The 17,092-nt window shown below is 40.3% G+C and overlaps 1 protein-coding gene across 1 annotated transcript in view; it reads left to right on the top strand.

The window, feature by feature from the left end:
- Positions 1 to 17,092, top strand: part of LOC127609129 (calsyntenin-2-like) — a 203,736-nt gene that overhangs the window by 462 nt on the left and 186,182 nt on the right. The window lies entirely within an intron of this gene.

Below are 17,092 nucleotides of genomic sequence, written 5' to 3'. Positions count from 1 at the left end.
CGTACTGTGTGGTGGGATGCTCACTCGCTGGAGCCCATGTTGGTACACACTGATGCAGACAACTAATTGCTGCTGTTTGCTCTCTCTCTCTCTCACCTCTGTTATTTTACCTCCTTTCTTTCACCTGATTATAAATTGCACCCAATATTGAGTGCACTTACACAATGGAATACAATTTAATACACAATATATTATTATTATATGAAACTGAGAGCAGTTTATAATATGATGGCACTGTCATTAAGCCTATAGAGAGATATATATAAAACTAATATGATACATTGTAATTCCACACTACTCCAAAACTACACCTGCAGTCCTAATCGCGCTGTTAAATTGAATGCAATCAATCACATTCAACGCTGAGCATTGCTGTTTCTGCAAAATCGTCAATACAACTCTCGGTTTTTAAATTCATTTCGGGATCGTGCAGGTGGACCACAAAAAGGGTCTGTTGAGAGTACATGGTGCTTTATAACACTTCGGGGTATCATTTTTTTCTTACAGCATCAGGGCGGTAGTTAGATCATCATGTCTTTATTATAGACATTTATTTTGGACTGATCTGGGTTTGTATCTGATTTGTAACATCGCTCAAGTTTCAAGTGACATTCTAAGTTCATTTTAAAGTAGTTTTTCTCCTTCAAGGTGTTGGGTAGATTTACTTTTCGTCCATAATATATATTATTGTAGACATTATATAATCCTTACTCTTTAAGATTTATCTTATTTAATCACGTAGACCTATAATTAAGGGTACTGTAGTCAATTTCAGTGTGTTTGCATTTGAAACAACTGGATAAGACATAGACAACAGCGCTATCATGCTGCACGGGAGGACATCTTTTTTCTTATCAGCTGAAGGCGAAAGCAACGTTAAAATTTATCGAATTCAGTTGTATCGTGGTCTGTGCTTAGTTTGAATCACTAGTGTTACAGAAAAAAAATATAAACAGATGCTTGGACTGTGCATATGTTTGTGGTCACAAAAACTCATTACCACCACAGTAACATTGAAATAATTTGGTTTTTTTACGAGATCAATCTAGATTGTCTTTAGTTTACTTTAATCAAAATAAGATAAGAAAACCTTTATTTATTCCGCAATGGAGAAATTTGTAATCTACAGCAGCAAAATTGAAAGGGGGGGGGGGGGTGTAGAAAAGAAAAAAAAAGTATTTCATGCACAAAATAATGTTGAAGAAAAATGAACTGTACGCAGTACAGAATGCAATGTGAAATATAAAATATAGATACAAGCATATACATGTATATTACTGCATAATATGCTGCATAAGGTGGCTGTGCTATTTACAATGGGTGAATGGGGTTAGTCCAGGTTTTCATGTGTGTTTGTTCAGCAGCCTGACAGCAGTCGGTAGGTACATATGTCGGAAGTCAGCATATGTGTTATGTACACTAGACGTAAATGAAACGTTGGGATTTATCAACACACTAATTTAATATATAACTGGGATTCGCAAATGAGAATTAAAAAAAAAAGCAACAGATATGTGATAATGGTGCCCATATGTTATAAATATGTGCCATGCCGTTGGCAGTCTCACTTCATCGCTGAGCTAATTTTAGGTCGACCAGTGTCCCCGATGCGGCTTGTCTGCTCAATTCTCTCATGAGCTTGGCACTGTGCCGTGAGTAAATGTGGCAACAGGTTCTTGCTAATCAACTCCCTGCAGACTGAGCTTTGGCACTGGAGAATAATAACAAGGTGACACCTGTCAATTTGGTCTGTCTGCTCCGAGACACTACGAGTGTATAAAGGTGTCGCCCTTGGGGTCTTGTGACACAGGTAAGAACCTCCCTGTCGGTGCTTGGCCAGCTGCAATGAAAACACACGCAGGCCTTGACCTGGCCTCCACTTTTAAGCTTTAACCTTGTTGAACAAGCATCGTCAGACTGATACGTATGTTCTATCTCCTGAATTGCTTTATTCGTCCATTTATCAGGGACTGAATGACCTTGCTTGTGGAAAGGAAAATGACTGATCACAAGTTTTACGCTGTGACATTCATTTTATATGAGAGAACATTAAAAGAATGAGGCCCAAAAACAAAAAAAATGTTGGCAATGCATTTTAAAAATATGAGTGTTGTGAAAACAAGCTAAAAGTTTCACACGACCACTCTGAAGGTTCAAAGTTGCGTGTTAATTTTGTCAGGCTGGAAAACCCAGCGCCATTCACTGTTGATTAGAGACCGTACCTGTGCACGTTATGCATGATTGTTGATATGTATTTTGATGTTGTCATTTTTTTTAGTCGATTTGGGAAGACTTCTTGTGTGGAACATATTTTCTTTGACCAATTGTGTGTTTACACATTCCTGTATGCCAGATTTCTAGAGGCATCCGCAAAGTATTCAAATGTATGTCTTGTGAGAAGAAAAGAAGCAAGACGTTAAAATATGCACTGTACTAATTGTTAAAAAAAAACATAAGAATAATCCAAGCATAGTTTTTTTTCGATTTATACATCGCTCCTGATTATAAGTCGCATCAGCATGCATAATTAAGAAGGAAAAAAATATATATTACATAAGTCGCACTGGAGTATAAGTCGCATTTTTGGGGGAAAATAATTTGATAAAATCCAACACCAAAAACACACAGGTACATGCCATCTTGAAAGGCAATTTAAAATTAAAATAAAATAGAAAACAACAGGCTGAATAAGTGTACAATATACTAATGTTACATGACTGACATGTCTGATAATGTCAGTAACGACGTAACATATTAAGAGTTATTCAGATAACTCTAGCATAAAAAACATGCTAACAAGTTTACCAAACTATCAGTTTCACTCCAAATCACTAAATCCAATGAAATCTTCATCCACTTTTCAAACGACTCCCCCAACTCGGGAGGTAGACAATGCACCGCTTTATCTTCTACGTCGCTTACATCAGACTCGTCGTTGATTTATCAACACAGACCAAGATCGCCCTCTGGTGGTTTAATTTGAAAATTACATGTGAAATGACAATCACGTGTGAATAATTTCACACATAAGTTGCTCCAGAGTATAAATCGCATCCCCGGCCAAATTATGACAAAAACTGCGGCTTATAGTCCGGAAAATACGGTACTATTTTATACATGTAGCTGACACTCAGTTAAGTGAAGTACTTGTATACAAGGATTCAACTGGCTTTTTTTCTTTCTCCAGTAAAGGATAAAGAAACATCTTGCAAAAATGTGCCAACCTAATACCTCTGACAGTTTTTGATATTAAAACTAAAATAGTACTTTCATTTCATTTGTGTTGCAGGCTGCACTATTGTAGCGCTCGTCCGCAATGCTGTTTTCCAGATAACTTTGAAGAGCCGGTAGTGCTGTCATTTTCTGTTTAGCCACCGTTTCGTTCCAGGAGACCGTGGCTGTGCAGCCTTCTTTAACCGCTGTCACCCTCGAGTCATCCTTTTAAAGTTGCCGCGTGTGTCTAAATGTGTGTGTATCCACTTAGTATGTGCTTCAGAGTTGTCAGCAATCAGAGCTTAGAGAGCTAACATCCTGTGCTGTGCATGCAAGTGTGTTTAGGTGTGTTTGGCCAAGCACATGGGGGAGAGCGACAGATTGCGGCAAACATGTTGACAGCCACCAAGTATGCAGAAAAGATGTTGGTATAAACTAAAATATTGCCCTGCAGATACATTCAGCGGCTCGGACGCTCTCACCAGGACCGACCGTGTGTTGCCTCTCGACAGGGAGAATCATGAGGCAGTGAAGCAGAAAAAAGCTGCCGAATTTCTGCCAGTGCTGCCTGGAGCCACGCTTTTGTGTAATTCCCAGCAATATAAACTCTGAATTTAGATAGCTCATTATCGACAGTGTATTTTAATTCAGCTTCCCACTGCTTCTCTTTGTTGGTGGAACCATTTTGCCGCTTCCTTATGTCCAGATAAAAATGTGGTACATTTCTCCTGTCAGTTGTGCATGTAAGAAACGACTCTATAATGATGTTGGGGAGATCTGATTTAATTGACACAGTTCTGGAATTTTAATAAACGGCTTCTGTATGTGTGTGATGATGTGTCTCTGGTTGTTGTGTTTATACAACATGTGAAAAAGTGGGAGGAAGACAAACCCAGACGCATTCATCTTTGCTTATTGTCAGGAGAATGTGCATTATAGGGCATGCTATAAATCCTCCAGCAAGACTTTGAAACAAGATGTGGGCCAAATCCAAGCTGGGCCATTGCAGTTAGGCGGGCAGGGCTCAGCAATATGGAGGAAAATCACAGATATTGAATAATGCTGCTTTGCTCTGCGCCGAGGGCACAGATGGGATTTTGGAACTCGTGGGAGATGGGGACCATGCTTGTTAATGTGCATGTATACATCATATTTGATACAGAATATATATAACAATAATATCTATTTGTGCGTTTTAATATATATAAAACTAGCTGGTTCGCCGCCCTCCGGGCGTCTCATCAGCTAGTTCCTGCGGAAGGCTGGTAAGGTGGTGGTTCGCCGCCCTCCGGGCGGCTCATCAGCTAGTTCCTGCGGAAGGCTGGTAAGGTGGGCCTTCGGCCCACATAAGTGTTGTTGCTTGGTTCAACTTTTTGTTCATCTTCATTGCTTATCGCGAAAATAAAGAGATGTTTAGCTCTACTAAATAACTAACAATTTCATTGCAATGCTTGTGGGTAGACAACATTTTTTCCCTAAGATGCCCGCGCCATCGTAGAGAGCCACTGCCTGAGCGGCGCAGTGGCGGCGCGCTTGCGGCACGGTGAAGTAGGTACGTTTTGAAAAGGGACAGACGGAAGGACAGACCGCGTGCGGGACGACGCGCAATATATATATAGATTGCTTTTATAATAATATTGGTGGCATGTGGGCCTCATGCACCTAACTGGTATCTGTTTTACACCTTACTATTTCTTGAGTAAATATTTATGATCAAAGAAATATTTTCAACACCCAATGATCTTTTTTGTATTGTCGCCACAACTGACATTTTCAACAAAGCAAACTGCATGGAAATGGCTTAAAAATTCAGGGATTCATAATTATTTTGTAAAAGTGCGCTAATGACACAGATCTACAGTACATGGAAATAAACGAAGTGGAGGTCCTGGATCATCGCGGGTCTACGCCTTCAAAATGGCGCCCGCTGCACATCACTCCAATCCTTCCTCCAAATTGAAACAACATCTCGTGTTACCTGTGGGCACACAGCGCAAAAGGAGCATTTTGTTAAATAAAAGGGGCACTAATTAAGTTATATGTATGATAGTGGCTCCATGTACAGCACTTTGTATGCAGCGATGGCTGTTTGAAAGTGCTCTATAAATACAGTTGAGTTGAGAAATACATTTGAGTTCATGTATATCGATGGTAAAAGTGAGTTCAGCGGCACGGAGAATTCATGATTGAGAATGGAGAAAAACAGAAAAAAAAGAATAAATTTGTTCTAAAAATCTACTTGATTTCTAGCAACAACAAAAAACAAAAAGAACCCCGCCAAAAGTTTTGTGTACACAAACACGTCCGTGTGCCCTCCCAACACTCGAGCATGGGAGGAAGTTGACGCAGGGATTTCCATCATGCTGAGTGGCATTTCACAAGTAATACGAAGTAAGAATTACATTTCTTGTCAATGTTTGATTTTTATTATTCTCTGGTGGTAGTAGCAGATTTGTGTTCACCCATCCATCATTGTTCTTTCTCTGTTGGAGTATTTAATTCAACACCATGAGTAAGTCTTGAGTTTACATATATACACACACTACTGTGAAAGTATCGCCCCCTGCCCGCCCCCCTTGATTTCTGTGTTCTTTGCATATTTATCACACACAAAGATTTCAAACCAATTTTACTCAACTCAAGGAAATACAAAATGCAGTTTCTGAATGCCAATTTAATTTATCTGGACACAGGCACACAAAAGCACGCACACACACACACACACACACACACACACCAACACACACACACAAAAACACACACACACACACACGCACACACACACACACAAACACACAAACACATACAAAGAAAAATCGAAGCCTGCCCTATGTGAAAAAGTAATTGCCCTCTGAACCTAATAATGGTTTATGTTACCAGCAAAACTGAAATCAGGCGTTTTTGGTTACTTGGTGATGAGTCGTTCATATTGCTGTGGAGGAATTTTGGAGCACTTTTCTTTGCAGAATTGCTTCAACTCTGGCATATTGGAGGGTTTTCTAGCATAAACTCCCTGTTTAAGGTCACACCACAGCGTCACAATTGGATTGAAATCCAGACTTTGACTTGGCCACTCCAAAACCTGTGTGTTTTTTTTCCAGACATTCATAGGTGGACTTATTTCTGTTTCTCGGATCGTTGTCCTACTGCATGATTGAAGAGCGCTTGAGTTTCAGGTCCCAATGTGATTGTCGGGCGTTCTCCATCAGGATTTTCTGGTAGACAGCAGAATTCATTGTCCAATCAATCATAGTAAGTTGTCCTGGTCCTGAGGAAGCAAAGCACCAGACCATCATACTGCCAACAACATGCTTCACTGTTGGCCTAATAGTCTTTTTATTAAACGCTGTGCCATTTTCCCCCCAGATGTCACGGGCCACACATCTTCACACATCAACTTTTGACTCTTCAGTCCACAGAATGTTTTTCCAAACGTCATGAGATCATCTCATTTTGGCAAATGGGAGGCAATCTTTTGTGCTCTTTTTGGACAGCAGTTGTTTTTGCCTGGGGACTTTCCCATGGATCCCATTTTTGGCCAGTGTGTTTATGTGTGTTTTTTTTATATGTTTGGGCTGTGAACTCTGACCTGAACTGGAGTTGTTGTCACACTCTTGGAGTAATTTTTGCTGGTCGACTACTCCTGGGAATGGTTGCTACTGTTCCCAGTTTTATCCATTTGTGGATAATGGGTCTGACAGTGGTTTACTGAAGCCCCAGAGTCTTGGAAATGGCTTTGTAACCTTTTCCAGACTGGCAGATTTCAAAAACTTTTTTTCTCAGAATTTTTCAGATCGTGCCTTGAGATCTTGTAGCCTCCTTCACTTTGTCTGACAGATTCTATTTATGTGTTTTATTGATTCAGCAAATGTAGTGCTCGGGTATTGCCTGTGAAATTGAACTCAGCTTTCCCAAAACTGTTGTTAGTCACAGTTACTGTGTAATTTAACAGGGGGGGGGGGGGGTCAATTACTTTTTCACAGCATGAACTTGACGAACTGAAACCTTTGTATGTGATATAAATATGCAAAGAACACAAATCAGGAAGCGGGTGAATCCTATTTTTTTCACACCACTGTACCATTGATAAATAAGATGGAGTTTGAAACTCTGCTCCTGCTTGATGCATGAATACAATACGTCATAAAAAAATAAAAGCTAAAACACACACACAAATATAATGTTGCTGCCAGAGAAAATATTCCTCTTGGCACCACCAGTTCAATGCCGCAAATTGAAAATACTGTCTTATGTCCTTTTCCATTATTGGTCATAATCACTTCATCCCACACAACGCACTTAAGAAAATTAGAAAATCAAACGTTTAGAATCACATTTAGTCGATGCAATTTGGAAAAACAGCCATTAAGTCAAATTAATTTCATGAATGTTATTGTCGTCTGTTTACAAGGATTATTGCTTGAGGATAAAAGCTGTTTATGAATCTTGCAGTCCTAATCTTAATTAATCTTGCAGTTATTGGAACCCACACAAGTGGCCGAATTTTGACTGAGGATTGTGAGCCCCGCAAATGTGGCCAGGAAAACAACAAAACAAGTCTCTGGATTGTGGAAGAAAGATAACAAGGACTTTAAAAACAATATTATTGTTATTTAAAAACAATAATAATGATCAAGAATCTGTGTTGCTGTGACTTGCATACTTGTAAATCTTTCAACAAAATAATCAATGGCAATAAAATCTGTCCAGTCTTCCAATGCTGTACTCTCTTTGGACAAATCGACAAATACGTAGTACCTTCTTTGCAAACACCATTAGTCTTTATTTTTTCCTTGTCAACGTCTATTTTTTCCCAAAAGCTAATTTTCTCTTCAACTACATAACACACTCACACATTCAGTCAATTCCCTGAAATCAAGTTAAAACACAACAGTCTTGTTGTTTATTCATTTACTTATTTATTTTTTTACAAAATGAACCAATTCACATTCATTTGGTTGCATAGTAATTCTGCTTTGGTGAGTGAAAAGAAATAAAAACCTTGAGCCACCATTTAATCAACATTGATTTTGGCAGCACGCTGAGTCGACACATCTGTTTACCAGTCGAGAGATTGTGGGTTTAAGTCTTGGCTCAGGCCCTCCTGGGTTACGTTAGCATGTTCTCCCCATTCTAACGTGTTTTTCCAGGTACCCAGGCTTCCCCCCGCATTCCAAAAGTATGCAGGTTAGGTGAATTGAATAGCATTTTTACGTTGTCACTGGAAAGGAATTATAATAAAGCATTGGAAGACAACAAGAAAACATTGACTACTCCTTGACTACTTGCTGGAAATGGTTGCAGCGCCACGTTTTCTTTTCATATAAGAGTACCACAGACAATTTCCTTTCCTTTTCTTTTCTTTTTGATGCTGATGTTTTTTTTTCTTCTTCACCTTCCTTTGTCGTTTTAAATGTCAAAGCAGGTTGCTTCGTAACAGCCCAAGAATGTATGCCAGCACATTGTTCAGTCGCTCGGAGTCCTGGCTGCATTGCACAGCGAGTGGGTGTCTCCTCATCATATTTTCCTTTTGTCCGTTATCGGCAGCGGATAGTCATTCAGACACCTAAGCCTAATTGATTTGCTGTGCAAATTGGAGACCCATGCTTAATGTTGGACATTGGTGTAAATGTTTATAAAAAGCTGACAAATTGATCAGGTGTATTTTATGTAGCTAAATATTTTTGTCATTTGATTATATTTTTCATTCATTCATTCATCTTCCGAGCCGCTTGATCCTCACTAGGGTCGCGGGGGGTGCTGGAGCCTATCCCAGCTGTCTTCGGGCAGTAGGCGGGGGACACCCTGAATCGGTTGCCAGCCAATCGCAGGGCACACAGAAACAAACAACCATTCGCACTCACACTCACACCTAGGGACAATTTAGAGTGTTCAATCAGCCTGCCATGCATGTTTTTGGAATGTGGGAGGAAACCGGAGCACCCGGAGAAAACCCACGCAGGCCCGGGGAGAACATGCAAACTCCACACAGGGAGGCCGACGCTGCAATTGAACCCGGTACCTCTGCACTGTGAAGTCGACGTGCTAACCAATGGACTACCGGGCCGCCCATATATATATATATATATATATATATATATATATATATATATATACACTGTATATATATATATAATGTGATTGAAAGTTGGGTTGGGCACCTCCATTATAAAGGTCAACGTGACATCCGTTTCTACGTCCCTGGTCAATGTGTAGAAGTATCTTATTTTTTCCCCATGCACATCAGGTTTACCCAATAATAATCATAATAATAATGAGGATGATGAATTTAGGTTTACGTTACCAAATGTTGGATTTTTATGTATTTATTTATTTTGCTACAAATGATGGTACATGGTAGAATCAGCATTGTGCAAGATTATAGATTTCCAAAATCTTGACGTGCTGGAAAAAAAAGGAACGACATTTTTTGAGAATCAGCATCAAACAGACAAAGTTAGTTCAGCGACACAAGGTTATTTCTGATTAAATGTTGCTATTCACCAGTGTTCCAATTATTATCCAGTAAAAACCTGATTTGAACCTGATTGAAACCTGCTTGAGAAGATACAAGGGCAGATTCAGAATCTACTAAAAATATTTTTTTCTTTTTAGCAGATTCTGAATGTAAAACATTTACTTGCATTTTTGAGAAAAAGTAGTAAACAAAATCCTTACCAGTCTATTCAACACAAAAACCTGTCATGAATAACACGCCACTGGGAAGTGAGACAAACAAAAGATGTGGAGGAGATATTGGCACTGTGCCGCTGAACATATTTACAAAAGAAAAGGGCAAGAATATTTTTTTGAGCCATGCTCTGTTGAGGTTAATACGGTCCATAAACGTGACTGGGCACAGGAGTGAACACGAGCCACATTCTTCCACACTACTCTTAAGTCGTGCAACACATTTGGGCGGTCAAAACATTTTTTGAGATTTATTTGAGTCCGTGATAGCATTTTCTACCACAAGAGACATTTTTTAATGACAAAAAAAAAAAAGTCTTGTCTGCAGTTACACTTGTACCTACTTTGAAATTATGGTAAAATATTAAATGAATGCTCTCAGCAGTATGTCTGAATGCATCATTGTAGGATTTATGCATGCGTGCATTATGCATGATCATGAACACACACTGATGCGAATTACTGGAACCAGTTTCCACTACATTTAGTGCTGGATGATTGTCTCCTCATATATTGATTTCTTGCAAAAATACAATATTCAGCTGGTTAACAGCGCTCAATGTTTTGACAAAGACTGAGGAGAATGTCTTTTTTTTCTTGAGGCCAACACCAATTTTATAGTAGATCAGCCTCTCCAGATTATCAGATCCCCATTTCCTCCATGCTACTGCTCGGTCTTCATTGGCAGTCAACACACACGACTCAAACAAACACCATTATCGCTGCCTATTTGCTAATGTTTTGCAAGGTTGATGATTATCGACAGGTACTGGCAGCGCGCTCAAACATATTAATCAAGCGTTCATTGTTTCCTTCTTATTGCACGTTCCCACATGCTGCGAGCTGAGAAATACACGCACATGAACCCATCTCCATTATCCCTCGATGTTAAATGCTCACACATTGTAAATCTGCTTCCTTATATGTACTCGGTAATGACAATTTTCGCAAAAAAGTAATTTGTTCTCATCACATATTCTAGCCTTTGACAAGCTGAAGTTGGTCTGGCAGAGCTGATGGACTTGTATAGATCATCACAAGCATTTGTACAATACATCTTTATTTATATCATGCTTTTCACAACAGCTGCAACCGTAGAACAGTTCACATAAAAATAACAAAATATGGTCATATGTCAGAGATTTTCTTGGACAAAGTTAAAGAAACGACTCGGCACACAGGAAAATTGTCTTCAATATCGGCGGGAGCGGACCTCTGAGAGCGAACGACGGTTGTTGCTCCGCGATCACACGATCAGCTTTGAAAATTGATCCTGCTTGATTCCACTTACACGTTGATTGATAAAAATGTTATTTAAGTATGAGCATCTTCTCAGTGTCTGTCCCGCTGGCAGTCATCCATCAAATAAGTACAGTCGATACATTATTAGCTGAATATAGCAGATCAAAATATTGATTAATATTGAAATATGACATTTTCCAAATAAACGCGAAAGATGTTGAAACATTAGGTGCTTCCTTGGGAATGACACATACTATTTTGGGGGAATTATCATGCTGCAGTGGGATAAATAGCAAAACGGAAAAGTGGAACACTGTCCTTGGTGCTGAAACGACCCAGAAAACAGCAACGGAGCAATTCATTGTCCAAACATAAGATGACTTTGCATTTGTCTCGTTACTTGTGCATTTTCTACGGGCGGCCGTGTGCATATAGCACTGTGCATGATGATTGGAGGGGTGGAGATGAGTGAGAAAACACTTGGGACTTGACAGGCGGTCACAGATATCATCAGCTCCAGCAGTGATTGACGAGTGACAAATGGATGGGCATAAATGGTGCGGGAATGTGCGACGTTTCAATGATAAAAAGCACTTATGGCTCACAAAGTGACACCTGAGTGTCATTTTTCTAGATGATAGGGTGCTCTCCTTGCAGACATGCAAAAAGGGAATGGAGTATGGAGGACAAGATCCTTCTTTTTTTGTATTGCTACTACCAATCTATTACATATATACATACATATATATATATATATATATATATATATATATATATATATATATAGAGAGAGAGAGAGAGAGAGAGAGAGAGAGAGAGAGAGTGACTCCCATTCGAGGCAGAAAGTAACAATTGCTCCATAAACGTTACCCTTTAAATGCTTGACACTTAATAGGTGTTTATCATTAAGCAGTATATTGTGTTTGCTAATGAGCGGATGATGATTATGCGTAACTTTCTTCATCTTAAATAATCTCGAAATAAGCAGGTGGGCACAGCTTTGTGTACAAAGCTTTTTAACGATGCATGCCCAGCCCGTGTTTATACTGGAAATTGTCTTTCACTCTGTTATTTAGCCTTTTTTGTTATTGAGCTGCAAAGGAATAAACAAGTGGAGGAACTATGTTTGTGTGTGAGTTTCCTGTTGCTTATGAACTTGTCTTTGGTCTGGGTTGTTTTTGGTTTCAACATTATGCTAAAGACGCCATTACTCCCTCCGTGCTGCGAAAGGAAACCATGCGGGATGGGTGCCAACGCATGCATTAGTCCTCAATTAGAGCTAGCTATTGTTAAAAAAACACACGACCCCACACATATGTAGGAGTGATATGGTCTAGTTGTTGGACTTTTTCTCGGTGGTGTATTTGTTGCTATTCCTATGCAATATGTCTTCTTCATCCTGTATTCCCGCTCTGCAGACGCTGCCTTAGATTCCCTCCCATGCTAACGTGCGGGAGGATCTGGGTCACTGTGTACTTGCTCCTCCCACTACTTTGCATCCATTCACTCCACTCATTCAGCCATTGTTCTGTCATACTGCCATCTATGTATTTGACTTCTCTGCCTTTGACAATGATATCACAAATGTAATCTCCTTCGTCATCTTGGGCGATCATCCTCTTTCACTCTCCCACTTGGTTTCGTGGTGAAGCATTAGCAAGGAGGCAATTACAGAGAGCAAGACTTATCCAGGTCTTATCACTATTCCTCACTTCCCTCAGGATGTGTCTCGCGCTCCATTTTTCACTCTCAATTTCAGCCTTTCCCTGAGAATTCACTGATATTCTCCATATCTGGAAAGGTTGAGACTGAGAGCACTTATGAACTTATGAGGTTTTAATAAATCTCTCTCTCTCTCTCTCTCTCTCTCTGGGACAGAGAGAGAGAAAGAGATCCTTTTGCCTACATCCTCCTCAAATTCTTGTTTGAATGGAGGTGTTAATCAAGGCTAAATGTTTATATCTGAGCCACACTGGTGTTTTCGTGTAAGAAAATGCTTCACAGCCATGTACAAATTCTTGCAATTTACATAATGAATCATAAAAACATGGTAGGTTAGACATCTAATAGCTGAATTTTGTTTTCATGTGAATGTAGTTTCATGATTCCCTCAGTCATGAACAATCCTGTATTAGTGGAGGCTGGGAGCAAATCATGTGATAATTCAGGTATGACAGAAAGCCTCAGAAATGGAGGAACACGAGACAGACACGCGCAAACGCACGCACATCCGCGCACGTATATGCACCCGCCTGATGGACCTTCCCTTGCCCTCAAAATGAATATCTTGTCACTTGGATACACTGGAGTTGATGTGTATGTGTGTGTGTGTGTGTCTTATTTTCTCACAAGCGCACTTTTATTGCTAAATAATGTATGCGTACTTGCCGCACAATGGTCATTGCAGTGCCTCCCTTAAGTGTCTTGTTCGTATGTGGTCACCTTTAAGATGTTTGCTAGTTGAACCTTTTTTGGCATATCCATGCCTGTGCACAAGTGTTTGGACCGGCTACCCCCAGGAATCCTACCTTCACTCCCAGCACCGGTGTTATTACGGTAAGTGTAGATGGCTGAGCAGAGCTCAACATCTGTCTCAGAGAGTGTCGTGGCCTGGCAACACCAACACCCTGAGCGGAAAAGTTACTTTTTGCTGCATAACAAGTCACAAAGTTGCAGCATTTTTCAAATACAAGGTCATCCATGTGGCCCGTCGTCGACTGGTTAGCACGCCGGCCTCACAGTGCAGAGGTGCAGGGTTCGATTCTGGCTGCGGCCTTCCTGTGTGGAGTTTGCATGTTCTCCCCGGGCCTGTGTGGGTTTTCTCCGGGTACTCCGGTTTCCACCCACATTCCAAAAACATGATGGCAGGCTGATTGAACACTCAAAATTATCCCTAGGTGTGAGTGTGAGCACGGGTGGTTGTTTGTCTCTGTGTGCCCTGCGATTGGCTGGCAACCAGTTCAGGGTGTCCCTCGCCTGCCGCCCGAAGACCGCTGGGATAAGTTTCAGCACGGCCAGCGACCCATGTGACTATAAAACAAATCAGAAAATGGATGAATGGATTAATGTAATTCAGTATATTCAAAAGCTACATTTCGTCATCCGATTACAAGCAATAATGAATGACCTGTTGTGATTGCAGGTAGTCCTTGGATTAAAGAACTGGCAAATAGAAACTTTACATTGCATGATCAATAAGCATCTCCATTGGCTGCCTGCGGTATGCATCAAACACATTTCTGTTGAAGACCACAACACCCAATTTACTTTAGCTGTGACCCAACCCAGGAGTTTTAGAAAATATTTTGTTTGAAATTAGAGGAGCATGAATTTGCATCAAAGTCTTAATTTATTGTTTCATCATAAGAAGGCAGAATATGTGAATGGAAAACTTTTTCTTTGTCCTTTTATGTACCACATTTCTTGTTTTATCTAGCAAGGGAAGACACCTACAGCATTATTTCACTTAATAATTGTCCATATTTATGGAGGCTTTCAAAAAGCAACAGTGTGTGAAGTGTTCATTGAGACTAGTCTATGACTAAAAAAAAAAACAAGATACTTTGATGGTGCTATAGCCCTGAAACTTGTATTATTTAAAGAAATGTTTGTTTCTGGGCCCTGCGATTGGCTGATAACTAGTTCAGCCACGGTAGTCCAGTGGTTAGCATGTCGGCTTCACAGTGCAGAGGTACCGTGTTCGATTCCAGCTCCGGCCTCCCTGTGTGGAGTTTGCATGTTCTCCCCGGGCCTGCGAGGGTTTTCTCCGGGTGCTCCGGTTTCCTCCGACATTCCAAAAATATGCATGGCAGGCTGATTGAACACTCTAAATTGTCCCTAGCTGTGAGTGTGAGTGTGAATGGTTGTTCGTCTGTGTGTGCCCTGCGATTGGCTGGCAAACGATTCAGGGTGTCCCCCGCCTACTGCCCGGAGACAGCTGGGATAGGCTCCAGCACCCCCCGCGACCCTAGTGAGGATCAAGCGGTTAGGAAGATGAATGAATGAATGTTTGTTTCTGTAATGACCCTCCTGGCCTAGCGGTTGAAAGTAATATAACATGGAGGAAGAGAAAGATTTCTGTATGTGGTATATGGAGACCTGCATCGAATGTTTGTGTGCCCTCCGTACAACTACATCTTACATGCACTGGGTTTTATTTTTCTTTGCCCTAATGCCACCATTCAAGTTTTGTGATGAGATTTTAGTCGATATCTATCCATCCATTTTCTGATCCGCTTAACCTCACAGGGGTGGAGGGGTGTGCTGGAGTCTATCCCAGTTGCTTCGGGGAGGGCACACCCTGAACTGGTTATCAGCCAATCGCAGGGCACATAGACCAAAAAACATTTGTGCTCACACTTACGCCAAGGGACAATTCAGAGTGTTCCATTAATCTCCCACACATGTTTTTTTGGAATGTGGGAGGAAACTGGAGTACCCGGACAAAACCCGGGTAGGCACGGGGAGACAATGCAAACTTCTCAAAGGAAGGCCGGAGCCGGAATCGAACACTGGACCTCTGCACTGTGAGGCCGACATGCTGACCATCGGGCGTGTGTGTGTGTGTATAAAATAAAATAATTAAAAATATGAACAAAAATGCAAACAAATAATTTAGCGAGGACTCGAAAGCTATTTCCCGGGCATTCAACTTCCATGTAACCTCTCTCTCTCTCTCTCTCTCTCTCTCTCTCTCTCTCTCTCTCTCTCTCTCTCTCTCTCTCTCTCTCTCTCTCTCTCTCTCTCTCTCTCTCTCTCTCTATATATATATATATACTAGAGCTGTCAGTTTAGCGCGTTTTTATTGGCATTAATTTAAATGAATTTTAACGGGATTAAATTTTTTCTCGCGAGATTAACGCGGCACACGTCACAAGCGGATGTTACTTGTTTGGAACTATTTTGTGTGGAAGGTTACAGTGTTCTGCGTCCATATAAATATAGCGAGTGGAGCTTCTCTGTGTTTGTCTGACAGTGGTAGCGACCTAGTGAAAATAAAATGTCTCCAGTGTTGTCATTCGAAATGAGGTCTACACAAAAACTGTAGAGAGACTTCTGCACAAGAAGGACCAACACAATCAACTGACTGTGTTAGGGGGAGTGACCCCCCCTCCCCCTTTCAGAATGGTTTGCCCCAGCAGCACGGGAGAAGTGCGTGCACTTTTTTGTACGGCGGGCAGTTTTGAATACAGCGGCACATAATGAACACTGGTGTCTGGTGTCTCGTTATTCTTCAACAAACATACAGAAACAGACTGCTGTGTTCACAGTAAACTTGAGAAAAACGAAGTATGTAACCATGGTTTAAATCTACTATAGTCTGAGTACTAGTTTACCTTAGATGTGCACTTTATAATGTTATATTGCTCTGTTTTGATTTTATTAAAAAAGCTGTTAAAGCAGCTGTTGTGTGACAAAATATTGTTTTCATTGTTGTTGATGGACAGTAATATTGTGTGAGAGATTATGTGTGAATAACTGCTCCAAGTGAAAAATGTTCATGTAAAATTGAAAATCAAAATTGTTATTTCAGTAAATATTTGCATTTGGCACATAGAAAACTGATTCATGATTCCACGTTGATGAGAGCATTAAAATGGGGGAAAAATAGGACAAAAAAACGTGTGAGTAATCACGATTAATTTTTTAGTCCATTTGAGTTAATTATGACAGTTGCATTTTTAATTAGATTCAATATTTTAATCGTTTGACAGCTCTAATACATATATATATATTATATATACACACACACACACTGCTTACTATATTATGTGGTTGTGCTGTTTTAGTTATAATGGCTGTGAAATGGCAAAGCTTGTGTTGTCCAAATAGTTTGTACAAAAATGTGTGCACTTCTGTAACTGGTCCTAAAAAAAACAGTTAAATATGGTGTTTGCAAGCGTAGCTGCATTCTGCATCACGTGAAGGTCTTTAATGTAATGATTGC

Source organism: Hippocampus zosterae, chromosome 10 (assembly GCF_025434085.1).
Source record: "Hippocampus zosterae strain Florida chromosome 10, ASM2543408v3, whole genome shotgun sequence".
NCBI lineage: Eukaryota > Metazoa > Chordata > Actinopteri > Syngnathiformes > Syngnathidae > Hippocampus > Hippocampus zosterae.
Note: the sequence above shows the minus strand (reverse complement) of the source record. Positions and strands in the feature narration are given on the sequence as shown.